Raw genomic sequence first — 15,582 nt, forward strand, 5'->3', positions numbered from 1 at the left:
CTTGGGTAGCTTTCCCTTTAATTCTTCTCTTTGAAGCTATTGTGGGAGAGAGACAGCTGTGTCACCATCGCCACCCTGGGACCCAAAGGTGAAGTGGGGCACTGCCCTCTCCACTCTAATTGAGAGAAACAGGGCAAAGAAGCTTTCATCAATGCTGAATTATTTTTTTCAATTCCCAGTACCTCCTCTAAGAATAAATAAATAAATAAACCTAATTACCTCCAAAAAAAAAGAAAGAAAGAAAGAAAGAATAATGATTTCAAGTCAGGTGGCCCAAATACTTATCGGCTGTCGTACCAGGGGAGAAGAAACGTCAGGAAAAAAAAAATCAACTAAAATGCTCTCACATCATAATGTTGTATGTGCTTGTATTTTACATTGAAGTGAACGTCTAGAATTAAATTTAAATTGTCCTAGCGAACTCTTGAATTTCTGAGTATATAGAGGCATACCTTGGAGATACTGCAGGTTCGGTTCCAGACCACTATGATAAAGCGAGTATCACAATAAAGTGAGTCACATACATTTTTTGGCTTCCCAGTGCATACAAAGGTTATGTTTACACCACACTGTGGTCTACTAAGTGTGCAATAGCATTGTGTCTAAAAAATGTACATATCTTAATTAAAAAATACTTTACTGCTAAAAAATGCTCATCATCGCCTCAGCCTTCAGTGAGTTGTAGGATGACATCAAAGATCACTGATCACAGATCAGCATAACAAACAGAATAATAGTTAAAAAGTCAGAAATGTTGAGAGAATTATGAAAATGTGACACAGAGACACGAAGAGAGCAAACGCTGTTGGAAAAATGGTGCTGATAAACCTGATTGATTCAGGGTTGCCTCAAAACTTCAATTTGTAAAAAACCAAAAAAAAAAAAACCAGACAAAAAAACCAACCCAAACAAAACAAACACAACCCCCCCAAAACACAATGATCTGGGAAGCATGACAAAGGGAGGTATGCCTGTGTCTGCGGACCCCCCGGGTACTTGGACTCTGATTCAAGAAAAACTGAAGATTTAAAGGAAAATCTAACCTAAACCAACACAAACACAACAGTGTCTCTATCATAATTTTTGTGCCCAAACATCGTGTTAAGAAGCTTATTCGATTTCTTCCGTTTAATGTCTGAAAATAATTAAGCTCTTTATCTGCCAGCAAAGGGAGATAAAGGACCAAAGTTGTAAGAGCAATAAACTGGCTCAGATGGACCCCTGGCCTGGCGCTCTGAGCCTGGAGAAGGTAATTCCTTTCTCTGGGACTCTGTTTTCTTACCATGAAAAGAGGGGAAGGGGTATTTGATATTCAAGATTGCTTCCGACTCCAAGCCCCAGGAGCGCTGTGTTCTGGGGGAAATTTGGGATTAGACAGGAGTCCTTGATGTGTAGGGAGGCAGAGGGGACGGTCCAGACAGACCCCAGCGTGCAGTGCGCTGCGAGGACCTGAGAGATGGCACAGCCGTGGCCTGGCTTCCCCAGGAAGAGGGGGAGGGTCAGTATCACCGTTTTGTCTGCAAGTCTAAGGAGCTCATAACTCAGCCCAGTCAAAGGTCACTCGCCATCTGAGTTTCACTTTTCAGAGGATTACAGCTGTAGGAGGCGAACGTGCAGGTCTGATTGGAAGCTCATCTTCAGGGATTTGGCTCTTCCTTCAGTTTAGGGGAGGTGGCTTAAACCCTCCTTCACCCAAAGCCCCGGGGAAACAGGGGCCCCTCCACCTGCTCTGGCTGTGCTCAATTCTCCCTCCAGTCAGCACGTCAGGCTCTGACCTGTCTTTGGACACCTGCCCTGTGGATGAAGGGTACACCTGAGACCCAGTGAGAAGACGACCCAGCAGCCCCTGGTTTCGTCCCCAAGGAAAGAGGGAGACGCGTGAGTGGATTGGAGAGTGGCTGGTGGAGGATGGTGAGGGGAGGCTGGGGAAGGTGGCTAAGATGAGGAACTGGGGCACAGAGACACGTGGTGTACATGCGGATGCGCAGGCACCCGGCAGGGAAACCCTGCCACTTGTCCTAATGCCTCCCTCCTGTATTTTGCACTCACACCCCACTCTAAACTTTGCGAAGTGCTGCCAGAGTTTACCAGATCCTCACAGGGTTGCTGTGAAGCAGGCTGGGCGAGGAAGGGGCTCTAGACCAGACTCAGAAAACCGGGACCACGTTACTCGTTTGTCGCGGCTGACGTTGGGCTTGTGCCCCCGAGCCTTGCTTCCGTGTCTGGCGACAGTGCAGCTGCAGAAATGTTAGGAGTGACTGTCTCCTCCAGAGACGAGAGAAAGGAGGGGTTCACGAAAACAGAGTAAGATGCCCAAGGTCACAGAGGTAAACACAACTCACCTCATCTCCAAGAACCCTCACTTTCCTTTCCTTTCTCTCCTAAAAACGTTTGTCTATTAAGTTTATATGGATAAATGAGCTCCCAACTTCACGAATTGATTTATTTTCCTCTATGGTTACTTGGCAATCTGAGAATTTAACTTTTGAAGTTTTGGTTTTTTTTTAACTGAAAAAATTCCTCTAATGACTCGGGACATCTAGAAATTTGTAATTTTCTTTGGCATGAATTTTAACAGTACATGCATAGACCTTGAAATCTGGTATGGTTATTTACCTACTGACTGAACACCAGCTACCACTTATTGCTGCATCTTAATACTTGCACTTTATACAGAAGAGTAAATGGAACGTGGGTTTTTGAGAATTTGATGATACACAGGCATGTTAGATCATATCGCTTGACAGTATCAAAGTTTACCATTTTTAATATCAATGGTGGTTACATTAAATGGTAAAATGGAGATGTCAGAAACTTATAATTAAAATGTTTTGATTTAAAGCTTACAATCTAAGTCTGGTTATTTATTTACAAAAAAAAAAAATGCCAAAGATTTTCAGCACGCTGACAGCAGGTGGTCTATGGTAGTGTTTTTGTCCTTTTAGCCCAGAAGACATTTTCATTTGTCAGAAATCTTCCTTCAGGGCCCCCGAAGAGCTTAAAGTACAACACAGTAAGTAAGAGTGTGGAAATGATGGATAAATGCAGAGAAAGGGAGCCAAGCCCATTGCATCATCTGACAGTGGAAGGCTCTGATGTCATCCCTCGTGTCTGCACAGCCATCGGGAACCACAGAAACGCTTGCTGTATCACAGCCTCATTTAGGCGCCATCATGTTTCCTCTTGTGTTTGCTCCAGGGAGGATGGTGGATTTTCCGGGATACAGTCTGTCTGGCGTAGCTGCCTCCTTCCTCTTTGTATGGCTCAGCATGAGGCAGTCAGGTAGGACGCTCTTCTTCCTTTGACTGTATACTCGAGTGTCTCAGAGGTCCAGTCTGGGTGCAGAGATCGAAATTCAAAAGGCCAGTACAACGTTAAGAGTGGAGATCCAGGAGCCGGAGCACCTGTGTTCCAAAAAGGGCTCCTCCACTCTCAGCTGTGTTATCTTTGGAACTTACTTGAATACCTTCTGCCTTAGTTTTCTCACCTCTATGATAAGGGTAACAGCCTACCTATGTCTCATAGGCTTTAAGATTAAATGAGGCTGTACGTGGAAAACACTGGAACACGTTAAGTCATCCATTCTTGTGCTTCTATTCAGAACAGCACTTTGGGGGTGAAAAGAGTGGCTGCTTTTAACCATAAATTAAACAGCATAAAAATGCTTGGAAATAAGAAACTAGAAGGAGACCTCCAAGAATTAGGCTTGGAAATCTCAGTAGCTAAAGTTTGTTGGTCAAAATATTGCACCTTGAAACAGGATTGTGAAAATTTGATGTCAGTGGGTAACATTGGAGCCCAAGGAACACACAGGGTGGCAAAGTGGGGAGTCTCTGGACAGGACCCGAGGAGACACAGGCTCCAGACTGAGGCTGCCAGAAACTACATGATGTGGTGAGGCTGCCAGAAACCTCTGTGTGATACTCCTTCCTAACGTGTTAAAAAAAAGAAAAAGAAAAAGCCAACCAGATGGTAGGACTCCAGTTCTGGCTTTATCTCTAGATTGCATCCATGCAGAACGCAAGCAGATCACCACCCAAGTCCCACAGTCACCTCTGAGCACCATCTATTTGGTATCGAGCAGCAACTAAGCAAGACGCTATTCCTTCTTAGGAAGATTGGATCTGCACAGAGAAAGTGCCAATGGCCCTGGAGCATTTTAGGATGAGGAAAAAAACATCATATACACGACAGATGAAATGATTAAGCGTAGTAACAGACAGAACTGTTCAGCATCTCTTCAATTTGCAGATAACGAAGAGGTCAAACATGACTTAAAATTTGATTGGGAGGCTTCAACTCTTTACACAAATCATGACCCTTAATTCACTACAAAATGTCCTTGCAAAAACAACACTTTACATAGCCCCAGGCGCTGGAGTCTTGCCTGCTCCAGACCAAAAAACAAACAAACAAAAAACCAACCAAATAAACAAACAAACAAACAAAAAAGAAAAACAACCAAAAAAGCTTTACCTAGGACAAGAGCAGTCCCGAAAAGCTGAACAGTCTATTGGATAAACCTATTACCTAAATTTTAGGAAAAATGACTGATTATAATTCAGTCACTGAAGTGAAATTACTGACTATAAAATAAATCACGATAAAATAAAAAGTAAGTCACTAACTAATAAAGTTCCCAACTGAAAAATCAATTTATACACTAACTTATTTGAGAATAAAAACAACCTTAAGATGGAGGTTTTAGTATCTTAAAGATTAAGAAATTGAGATTCCAAATCTCAAAATCTCATTGAGAATAATGGATTTGCCCCACTTCCCATCACACATCATAATGCTGGATTTCTCTAGAACATTGAAAATAAAGCTTTCCCTCCTCCAGATGCCTCCATTTTGAGAGGCTGGACCTCCCAAAGCAAACATATTGATCCTCCAGTTGGCTTTTCCTGGCTCTCGTTGTCCCTCTTTTGTAGATGACTTCAGAGTGATTGGTTCCGCCCGTCCTGTCCTGGCCGTAGTCGGAGAAGATGCCGTCCTGACCTGTCAGCTCCTTCCCAGGAGAACCGCAGCACACATGGAAGTGCGGTGGCACCGCTCAGAGCCCAGCACACCTGTGTTCGCGTACCGGCACGGAGCTGAGGTGACGGGGACACAGATGGAGGGATACAGAGACCGGGCAGAGTGGATACAGGACAACATTGCTGAGGGAACCGTGGCTCTGAAGATTCACAGCATCCAACCATCCGACGATGGGCAGTACTGGTGCCGCTTCCAAGAGGGAAACTACTGTGGGGAGACAAGCTTGTGGCTCAGAGTAGCAGGTGAATATCGGGGGAAAGACATAAGGTCTTGGAAAGAGAGGTATATTAATTTGTGGTGAGCTTATTGCCAACGGAAGAATTCCCTTTGCGTCATCAAGGTAATTGCTACTGCCCAGTTCTCCATTCCCGATTCACTTGAAGGCAAGTGCTTCTGAAGTCTTTAAAGTGAGCTCACCCATACACAGTTTCCCCAGATTTAAGTTACACGTTTTGACTATTCTTGAGGACTATTTATAGTTGATGACATGTAGCCTTTAACAGTTTTGCGGAGGCAAGAACCCACGCCATGCGGACTGGCACACAAGGGCGGGTCTGTTGCTGTGTTACATCTGTGTTCTCTACTCAGCCTGAAAATACAGGGACTGAGAAGTGAACACTTTGTTTCTTTGTGTAACACCTCCCGTTAGAAGGCTCCTGATGAGACTGAAGAGGTTAAGAACACTGTGTTTTGTGGGGATTATCATATACTCCTGTTCAGTGAACTGGGGGATCGAGGATGCTCTTGGACATGCCCACTGTGAAGGGCAAGGTTCTGTATGATGCTGTTGTGTTGGCAAAGTAGGGAGGAGTTGGAAGAAGGAGAGTGAAGAAAGGATTTCTCTGTGGGAAAACAAAATATCTGAAAAGTGGACTATCACATGGTTCCCTGGCAGGAGTAACTCCATCATGTGCTAAAGACAAAATCAGGTGAATCTCTTTCCCTCATTGGAGAAATGGCTCTCTGGAGGTGCTAAAGTCTCTGGCCGATGCTGCTTCCTTCTTTGCTCCCCCATGAGGCTGTTCCCTGACACCTTTTTGAGTACCACCTGTGACTATGATTATTACTGCTAATATGTTCAGGGTGATTCAAAGTGGAGGAAATCCCCGTGCTTGTGAGATGTGCACAGTGGAGGGCACATACCAAGGCGTTTCACCAGGAATATCTGAAAACCAAACATGCATTTTCTAAGGCCCTAACTGAGGAAGTGGGTCTCTGTCTTCCGGCAAGTGATAGAGACAGAATCACCATCTATGGAAAATATAATCACCTTTGTTTGGGTTTGAGAGTTGTGTTGAATACAGAAAGAATTTCCTGATTGTATAAAACTGGGCTGTTTCAAAAACATCTTCCCATGGAATGGAATATTTAGGCTGAGGAACTCCTCATGAATCTTGCCACTTTACACACACCAGGTTATCTGTTTGCATCTCAAGGTCACAACCACCAACAAAAGGGAGCGGAAGAACATTTTCCCTGGAGGTGATTTCTCCCCTTATATTAAATATTCTATTTAAATTAGAGTCAAGCTATCATCCAACAGGTGAGACAAAGTGCCTGCTACAATAAGATGAAAAAGGCAGAGTTTGTGGCATGAGAGAGTTCATGAATAAATCTTTGTTTGCAGAGATGGAAACAAAATGTCATTATGTCCTTTCCCCTTATTTTCCTGTCTGGATCTGCATACAAATACTGCTCATATACTAAAATATAAAGAATCAGACTGGGGTACATATAAAGTGTGTGCAAACTCCAGTTTGAATGGGAAGAAGACTTTGGGCCACTGTTTGCTCCCCAAAACGCTGAACTCCTGGCGCTCCCTCTGAGCACCGTCACTGGACTCTCAGCCTCTATTTGTGCCTCCGTGGGCTCTGGGCCTCAGGGCTGTGTCTTTCCTCAGGTCTGGGGTCCGCCCCTTACATCCACATGGAGGGATCTGTGGAGAATGGAGTCCAGCTTGTGTGCACTGCAAAAGGCTGGTTCCCAGAACCTCAGGTTTCTTGGCAAGACATCACGGGAGAAAAGTTGCTGACTGTCTCTGAGCATCACGTCCAAGATGAAGACGGCTTGTACTATGTGGAAAGCACTCTCGTGGTCAGGAATCCCCTTCCAGAGGCCGTGTCCTGCTTCATCCACAACCCCACGCTCACTGAGGAGAAGGGGTCACATATCTCCATCTCAGGTCAGTGCTCTGCCTCCCGGACCAAGGTGCTCAGATTAGCAGGAAAGGTCACAGGGACAGTTCCATAGCACCCAGTATTTTTTAATCAAGAAAAAAATCTAACATTTAGTAATATACATTAAAAACTATAGAACTATTTATGGCTAGAAATATACACACTATATATCCTGATTAATTTTCAAGTCCTTCTTTTTCTTTTTTATTAATTTACTTTACTCACAAGTATGTGTTACATTGTAAAGAAAATAACTACATTCTTTCAACCAAAATGTTTTCCTATGCTGAATTTGTGTCAGTTACTTCTTGGAACCTATCATCTGAAGCTAATCAGAGATGGAGACAGCTGTTTACATAGTAGCATCGTAATCACAGCCTCATTTATAAACAGCAACACAAACTACTGCCAGAAACCCAATACAACAGTGGAGCATTAAGTGTATTATGTTACTATACGTTATAGCATTGAGGAAAAATGGTATTTTCAAATAAATTTAATGGTTGAAAGAAATTGTCATGACAGACTCCTCAATGATAAAGATTATATCTGTCTATTCATCTATCTATCTATAAATAGAGATTTCCAATCATGTAAAGTTTATTGGCTGTAAATAAATTTAGAACTGTGCTAAGAGCTTTGGGACATACTCTATATTTAGATATAAGGATGCAAGTACACGGTTACTCATATAAATGGATACAGGGAAAAAAGTTAAAATAAATATTGTATGTTAATGTCAAAAGGAGCCAACTATATATATATATATATATAAATTATAAAACATATACATATATTTATATGTTTTATCTCTCAGTGTGTAATTATGGGTGATAATTGTCTATGTCCATATATTTTATACATTTGATGCATTTATAAACATAATATTATTTTAATAAAATAGTTAAATACTAGTATGTTAAATACAGGCAGAAACAAACAGAATCAGAGGGCGGTTGAAATGTGTGTAGGTGGTTGACCCAAGAGCATTTTTGTTGTACAGAGAAAAGGAAAAGCAGCTGGACCACTAGGAGATGGATGGGAAAAAAATTATTATTTTTCTGCATTTAGTTTCTTTCTTATGAATCAAGCATATCAATAAAATGGAGGACTTGATTTTATTATTTTTTGAAACATTTCCTCTCCTTTCCCTTAGACCAAAATGTTTAATATGTTATTCTCATTATTTTTCCAGAGAAACTGCAGGCGGAGCTCGGTACGTAGATGTGGTTGCAAGCACGAGTCTAGATGAGCCTCTGCCCTCCCCGGAGGGAGGTGGTGCTCCCTGGACAAAGCATGTGCAGCCACGGCGACTGCTCGTGATCCAGATGAGAAAGCAAGGCGTGACCTGCCCTGTCTCACGTTCAGTTAGTACTGGAGGGACCCACAAAGCAAGCGCAGCCTCCCGCAGGCACCTTTGCCCTCCATGACCTACCACTTTCAGTGTCCGTGGGGACCCCAGTGAGCCTCGGAGAGATGCCCAAGATGGCTGCAGACGCCAGCTCCGTCCTACTGGGCGGGAGGAAAGGGAGCTGCGTCTGGTGTGTGTAGAGGGTGGCACAGAGCGGCCGGCCAAGCTCTGGGAGCCCTAGTGTGAGTTTCTGGTGGAAGTGCAGAGGCATCATGAGAACCGGTGGTCCTTCCCGGCTCCTGCCGCCTCTGGCCCTGCTGCAGTTTCTGCCCCTGCTGCTCACCCCGTGGGCCCAACCTCATCACTGTCAGGAGGGGCTGTTACTTTCCTGGATGCAGCCTGTGAGGTGATCATTTTCTGTTTTTTTTTTTTTTTTTTTACTTTATAGTCGGATGCAGGCATTATTTTATTGGACCTCAGATAAGTGGTTTAAACAATAACCAACTGATTTTTGAGCCGCTTTTGGTTTCTCTTTATTGCTTTATCATCTTCCTCCTTTTCTTCCTTTCGGTGTCCTCTTCTCCCAGCCCATGATGGCCAGCCTGCTCCCTGCCCGTTCACTTTCTCCTTCCAATACCCTACTCTCCCTCAAAACACCGGTTACAGGAAAATGTGTGTAGGTGTGTGTGTATGTGTGCTTGTTGCGCATTAGGTGAGTTTAAGCCCACTTTTCAGCCCATGTAGGAGTTTTAGAGGAAAATTAGGGTGGCAAACACACCCCAATCTCTGCCAGAGTCTGTTGTGACACTTCTGACCCCTTTGGGCCATAAAGATAAAGGGGAAGGACTTGGGACGGTCAAAGGTAACGCCACAGTTGGAGGAGAGCTGCACACCTGTGAGCCTGACCTTCCAAGTCAGACGCCCTCCTGCCTGGGGTGGCATCTGCTTGTGACAGGACGGAAACCTTGACTGGTTAGTTATGGCTCAGAGAGCCAAGCCTGTGACTGGGGCAGGTCGAGCCACGTCTCTGTCCCTTAGGAAGATTTTCGGTGAAGAGTCATTTCTTGGAGTTATCTGAACCAAATCGCCATGTCCATTGGAAACCCAGCACACAAAATACAGCCTGATGTCCTAGTGTTGTGCACACCTTCTGGGACCACAGTTAAACAAGATGAAAAGTTGGAGCTTCCCTTGGCTCCCGGTCGGGAGGAGGGCTGGGCCCTCAGGAGCTTCAAGGGTGTGCTGTTAATGGAGAGAACCAGGAGAGTCGCAGCCGCCTCTGGTTGTTAGGGCTTGTGCCTAAGCGCTCAGAGGCAAGCTGAGCTTTCTGTAGAAGTCCTGAGGCTGAATTTCTACTTCCCACCCTGTCAAATAATGTTACTGATTTTAAAAATTATGACTAATTTTTTGAAAGGTTAATTATATGCTCGGCACTATGCCAAGTCCTTTTCAGGAGTTATTTTCTTTTCTTACAATAATTTTAAAGATGAATAGATTTGTCCTGATTTTACAGGTGGGAAACAATCTTAGAGACATTATGTGGTTTGCTGAAAACCACGAAGAAATTGTGATATTTGCCTTCTAATCTCTGTCTAGCTGACTTAAGAGTATGTGTTTTTAATCACTTATTGGTGATTTTAGTAAGTCATTGGTCTCTATTTTTTGTCACTTTAATATAAACATATTGAACTTAATCCCTAATGTAGTGTCAGGTTCTAAGTAAGAGTCATGATATGATATGATATGATATGATATGATATGATATGATATGATATGACATGGTTTACTGTATTTGAGGAATGAGATAGCCCACTTATTGAATAAGCTGGTTGAGACAGGATTAAATGATATGATGATGAGATTATCAGCCCCCCCGGGATGCCCCTGGGTTCTAAACAACCCAAAATGTTCTTGCTGATGACACTCTTGGCTCCATTTTGAATCTTTCATTGTGTTTTCTCAGCTTCCTTAAAGGTGATTGGACCTTCCCAGCCCATCCTGGTCAGAGTGGGAGAAGACATACGATTAACCTGTTCCCTGTCCCCTAAGACTAATGCACAGAGCATGGAGGTGAGGTGGGTCCGATCCCACCGCTATCCTGCTGTTTATGTCTACATGGATGGGGACCATGTGGCTGGAGAGCAGATGGCCGAGTACAGAGGCAGGACTGTATTGGTGAGCGATACCATCAATGAGGGGAGGCTGACCCTGCAGATAAACAATGCCAGAATTTCAGATGATGGACAGTACCAGTGCCTTTTTGAAAAAGATGGTGTCTACCAGGAAGCCAATCTGGATCTGAAGATCGTAGGTAAGGACTCTAGATAGATGTTTTGAATTCAACATCTGTTTCTACTGCTTTAACTTCCTAGTTCATGGAAATTGTCTCTAGCACTAAAATTTTCTTAATGTCCATTCACTCATCAAATTTATATTAAACGCTCCAATGTGCAAGAGATGTCATCAAGTCCAGAAACACAAGTGGACCAGATTTAATTCTGTGTGTGTAGAATTTGTATCGTCTCTAGATCTCCATAAAGTGGCTGTACATCTAGTGAAGTCTGGGAATTTTACTCCATAACTACACAGGACTCATTATTTCAGTGTGTTGTTAGAATTCTGGGAAATGTATAGTTATTAGAAATTATGATGATGAAGACTAAATCAGATCCACTGTAGAAGCAAAAATCATAAATATTGACAGTATTGGCAGGGATGGAAGAGGAAAGGCAAAGTTACTCCCCACATCATGATGTCCCACTGCTTCTATTTATGAGTGAAAATTGGTTTTCCAATGTTAGCAAATTCCATTGTGTTCATAGCCAAAATCAGGGATAATCTACTTGTTTCTTCCACTTATGGTGTATCCAAATTAATAAATATATTTAAAAATTATCTATGGGAGTGCATGTTGAAAAGTTAAATGAAAGCTATCATTGGAATTTGACACAACATTGTAAAATGATTATAAATCAATAAAAAATGTTAAAAAAAAGAAAGCTATCATTTTTGCCATTAGACACATATATGTATAGGATTTTGATCTTTGAGAGTATTCTCTTATTCACTTTCATTTTTTTTCTTGGCCATATGACTCATGCCCTGGTCAAAGTTATTCTGTTTCAGGTATAGAAGAAAAAAAAATGGATTTGAAATGTATTGGATCCCTTAACCTGTCCTAGGATGATTTTAGGAATACATAAAATAAAAATAAAAATATTATATATGTAAACAAAAGGAAACAAGTAAAGACTCCTGCTAGCATCATCCCTAAGTGGAGTGTAATTTCCCAATAAACTTTGGTCTCTTCCCCAAGCTTCTGATTCCCCCTCTTCCCTCTCGGTGAAGTCACTGGCTATATAACCACTTTCAGAGACTCTAAGTTGCCTTCCTTGGTTTCTATTCCTCAGGTCTTGGTTCTTCCCCTCTGATCTCCGTGGGGGAATGGAAGGATGGAGAAATAAAGCTACTGTGCACTTCAGAAGGGTGGTTCCCAAAGCCCCATGTACAGTGGAGGGACGTGGAAGGAAAGGCCATACCATCGTTTTCCCAGGACCTGACTCAAGGCAGCCACGGGCTATTCCGCGTGGAGGCGTTTCTACTGATCACAAACAGCTCCACTGTGAACGTGACCTGCTCCATCAGCAACCCCCTTCTCGGTGAGGAGAAAGTGACAGCTTTCTCTCTTTCAGGTTAGTGACTCCATGCGTTCCTCTCAGATTTGGGAGATAAATACGCACACCGACCCAGACTTACTCATCATATCGCTTTTCTATTTTTCCTTTTTTCTTTCTGATGAAACCTCTTGATGGCTCTTGCAAAGCTGGTCTTCTGGACACCTAGAGATTCTACTCTTTTGAGTCTCTTCTAGAAATCCCCAGCTAAAGCTCTAAGGTTACATTGTTACATTGTTACATACCAAATTCCAAGAACTGACTCTGTTGTCACTATATCTACAAATTCTTTTCTTCTGTTGTGAAAACGGTATCACTTTTTTCCCCTCATGATGGGTTTTCTTCTGGATTAGAAACTAATTTTCCTCAACATTATCTTCATGGCCTTGGACTTGGTGATTTTATCTTTTTGTCACCCTTGTTGTTCCAGTGATGGTGATGATATAATTGGAAAAGAGAAGGGAAGTGTGTGTGCGTGTGTGTGTGTGTGTGTGTGTGTGTGAGGGGGTGGTTTCTGAGAGGAGCAAACAGTAAAATCAGCATAAACCTCTGGTCTCTCCTCAGCGTCTGCAGAGCAAGGAGGAGAAGACCAAATTCCTTCTTGACAGGACCAATTCTAACCCTCCTCCTCAGCCCAGGAGCTGCTCAGATGAAAAGGAAGATCTTGACATTTTCCCAATTTCATGATTTAATGTGATTCTGGGGTTTCCGTTTCAGAGTTCAGGATGACTTTTCCACAGATGATACCGATTATTTGGGGATTGCTTCTTATTGGAGCTGTGGGCTTGATCTGGAGGTGCTGCTGTAGACGAGGTAAGTCAGGCAAACAGAAACAGTGTGAAGCATGCTTTGTGGTGGGAACCTTACTGTACACTTTCCCTGGCCTCTCTTTTCAGCAGGCACACACAGAGGCATTCAGTGGATATTCAGTGATCAGTAAAACACGAGAGTCCATGGCTTACACACGTGTAATTGAGGATCAGTGCTGAACGAGATCAGAGTTTACAGTTATAATAGAAGCAAAAGGATTAAAAGACAATCATTTCACCCTCCCACCCCTGTCCACATTCCCAAGTGATCCAGTTAAGGTAGAAGAAGAAAAAATGTGGCATAGCCAGCCTTGCTTTCAAGGCTGAGAGCTGAGACTTAACTGGGATGCTATTGGCATGAACATTTCACTAAAATCATTACAAATATGATGCTTATTGGTTATCTCTGCCCAGGAAAGACTTCCCAGGGATTGATAGGTTGTTTGGTGTGCCCTAGAAATTTCTTCCACTTTGAATTTCTTAAGTTACTATAACTTTTGTTTGCCCATTTGGATGTTAATATCATGAAATTAATATTTTTAAGATGCTCCCATACTGATTCTTATCAGAATGAATTTTCTTTCTCTGCAGTGAATGAGACATTGGACTCAAATACAGCTCACCAGAAACGATCCTTTCTGAGGAAAACGAGTGTGTGGCCCAAGGTCAATCAAGCAGCCAGAGATCTGTAGAGATTTCACAACCTTCTCAATGCTCTGGGCCAGGAGGGGCTCATGTCAGGCAGATGGGTCTGAGAGGTGGAGTTTAGGGACAGGGAAGCACTGGTCCTGAGTGTTGCCAAGGACAATGTCGTGGAGTCATCTCTATGCCATCTGAGAATGGGTTTGAGCAATGGGTTATTATGGAAATGAGTACTGGGCCATCACCTCTCCTCTCCTCCTCCTCTCCCTGCACATGTCCCCAGGACAGATTAGAATCTCCCTGGACTACGCCCTCTGGACGCTTCTCCTTTTATAACATGAACAGCAAGTGCCCTGTGTATACCTTCCCCTCAGTTTCCTTCTCTGAAATTCTGCATTCCCCACTTCATTCTTTGGTTCCCTAATGTATGTTCTCTTGACATCTTTCCTGCACCCAAGGGAGCCTCTGCAACTCCTCCAAGGAAAATAATAACCTAGGATTCTGGAAACCGGGATTATATTCTGAATCCCAGCCTTTCTCTCCTTTCACCAGCCACTTGAAGGGAACTCACACCATCACCCAAGTACCAAATCAAGAGGCTTTAACCACACTCTGGCCTCAAAACTGACCAGGAGACTGATTCTTTCAGTGACCTATTGTATCCAAGCTCTCTGATGTCCTGCCCACTGATCACAATCTGATATCTGATGACAAAGGACCCTTAGAAAATCCAATGGGAAATGCAATTTAGCCTAGACGAGGAAGTGCGAGGAATGACCAAGTATTTGATTGGTTTCTTTAGGAAAGTGACAATTAATTATGCAAGGAGGGCTGAGAAAACAAAAATATAGTTAAAAACAAGGAAGAGAAAATACAGCTGAATATAAGGAGGAAAACCTGATTACCAAGATGTAATCTTGAAAATCCCATGAAGTGTGGAATCCCTGCACCAGACTTTTTCAGAAAGTTGATTGAGAATGCGGAGTGAAGAAACTTTTCAGAAATTCTAGTCCAAGAGAAAAATTAGTTATGTGTCATGTATATGTAAACATCAAACTTATTTTTTAGAGTGAAAAAAACACAACTTAAAATTAGTAATTGTACAATAAACATAAGCAATAAATGCAACACAAGTAATAAAATGCAATGGAAATAAAAATATTTTAAAGTTATAATGAATTAGGAAGGAGAAGCTACAGGTAGAAGAAGAAAGAATGTGAAGAAATAAAGATTTGGAGAAAGTCTGAAAATCATCTGAAGTGAGAATGAGGAATACCAGCAAATGACACGCTGCTGCCGTCTAGGGAGGCAGACACCACAGTTCCTGCTGTCCTTTGAAGATTTTTTTTCTGCAGCATTCCAGAGTTTTCTCTTCTGGTTCATAATTTCTTTCTCCATTTTTAAGCTCCTAACTTTACGTTTGAAAGTATGCATTATTCTTTCACAAGTATTTACACATTTATTTTATTTAGTTTTACATTTTTTCAATTGTGGTAAAATACACATAACATAAAATTCATTGTTTAAGCTATTTTAAAGTGTACAATTCACTTGTATTTTTACCCTCACAAAGTGTGCAACCATCTTCAATATCCAGTTCCAGAATATTTTGATTACTCCAAAAGGAAACTCTATAACCGTCAAGCAGTCATACCCATTTCCCCCTGCCTCCAGCCCCCAATCTACTTTCTGTCTCTGTGAATTTACCTATATGGGGTATTTCACATAAATGCAAATGCAGTTGTAAAATATGTGGGTTTTTTGTGTCTGTATTTTTTTACTTAGCATAATGTTTTCAAAGTTCATCCATGTTGTAGCATGTACCAGTACTTCATTCCTTAAAAAAATAAAAAGATTTTATTTTTTTAAGAGCTGTTTTAGGTTTACAA

At 42.3% G+C, this 15,582-nt stretch overlaps 1 pseudogene; it reads left to right on the forward strand.

Annotated features, from left to right (window-relative positions):
* The first annotated feature begins 3,203 nt into the window (after positions 1 to 3,203).
* LOC140687603 (butyrophilin-like protein 2) lies at positions 3,204 to 14,979 on the forward strand (annotated as a pseudogene).
* Positions 14,980 to 15,582: the final 603 nt, after the last annotated feature.

The sequence above is a fragment of the Vicugna pacos genome, chromosome 20, assembly GCF_048564905.1.
Source record: "Vicugna pacos chromosome 20, VicPac4, whole genome shotgun sequence".
Taxonomy (NCBI): Eukaryota; Metazoa; Chordata; class Mammalia; order Artiodactyla; family Camelidae; genus Vicugna; species Vicugna pacos.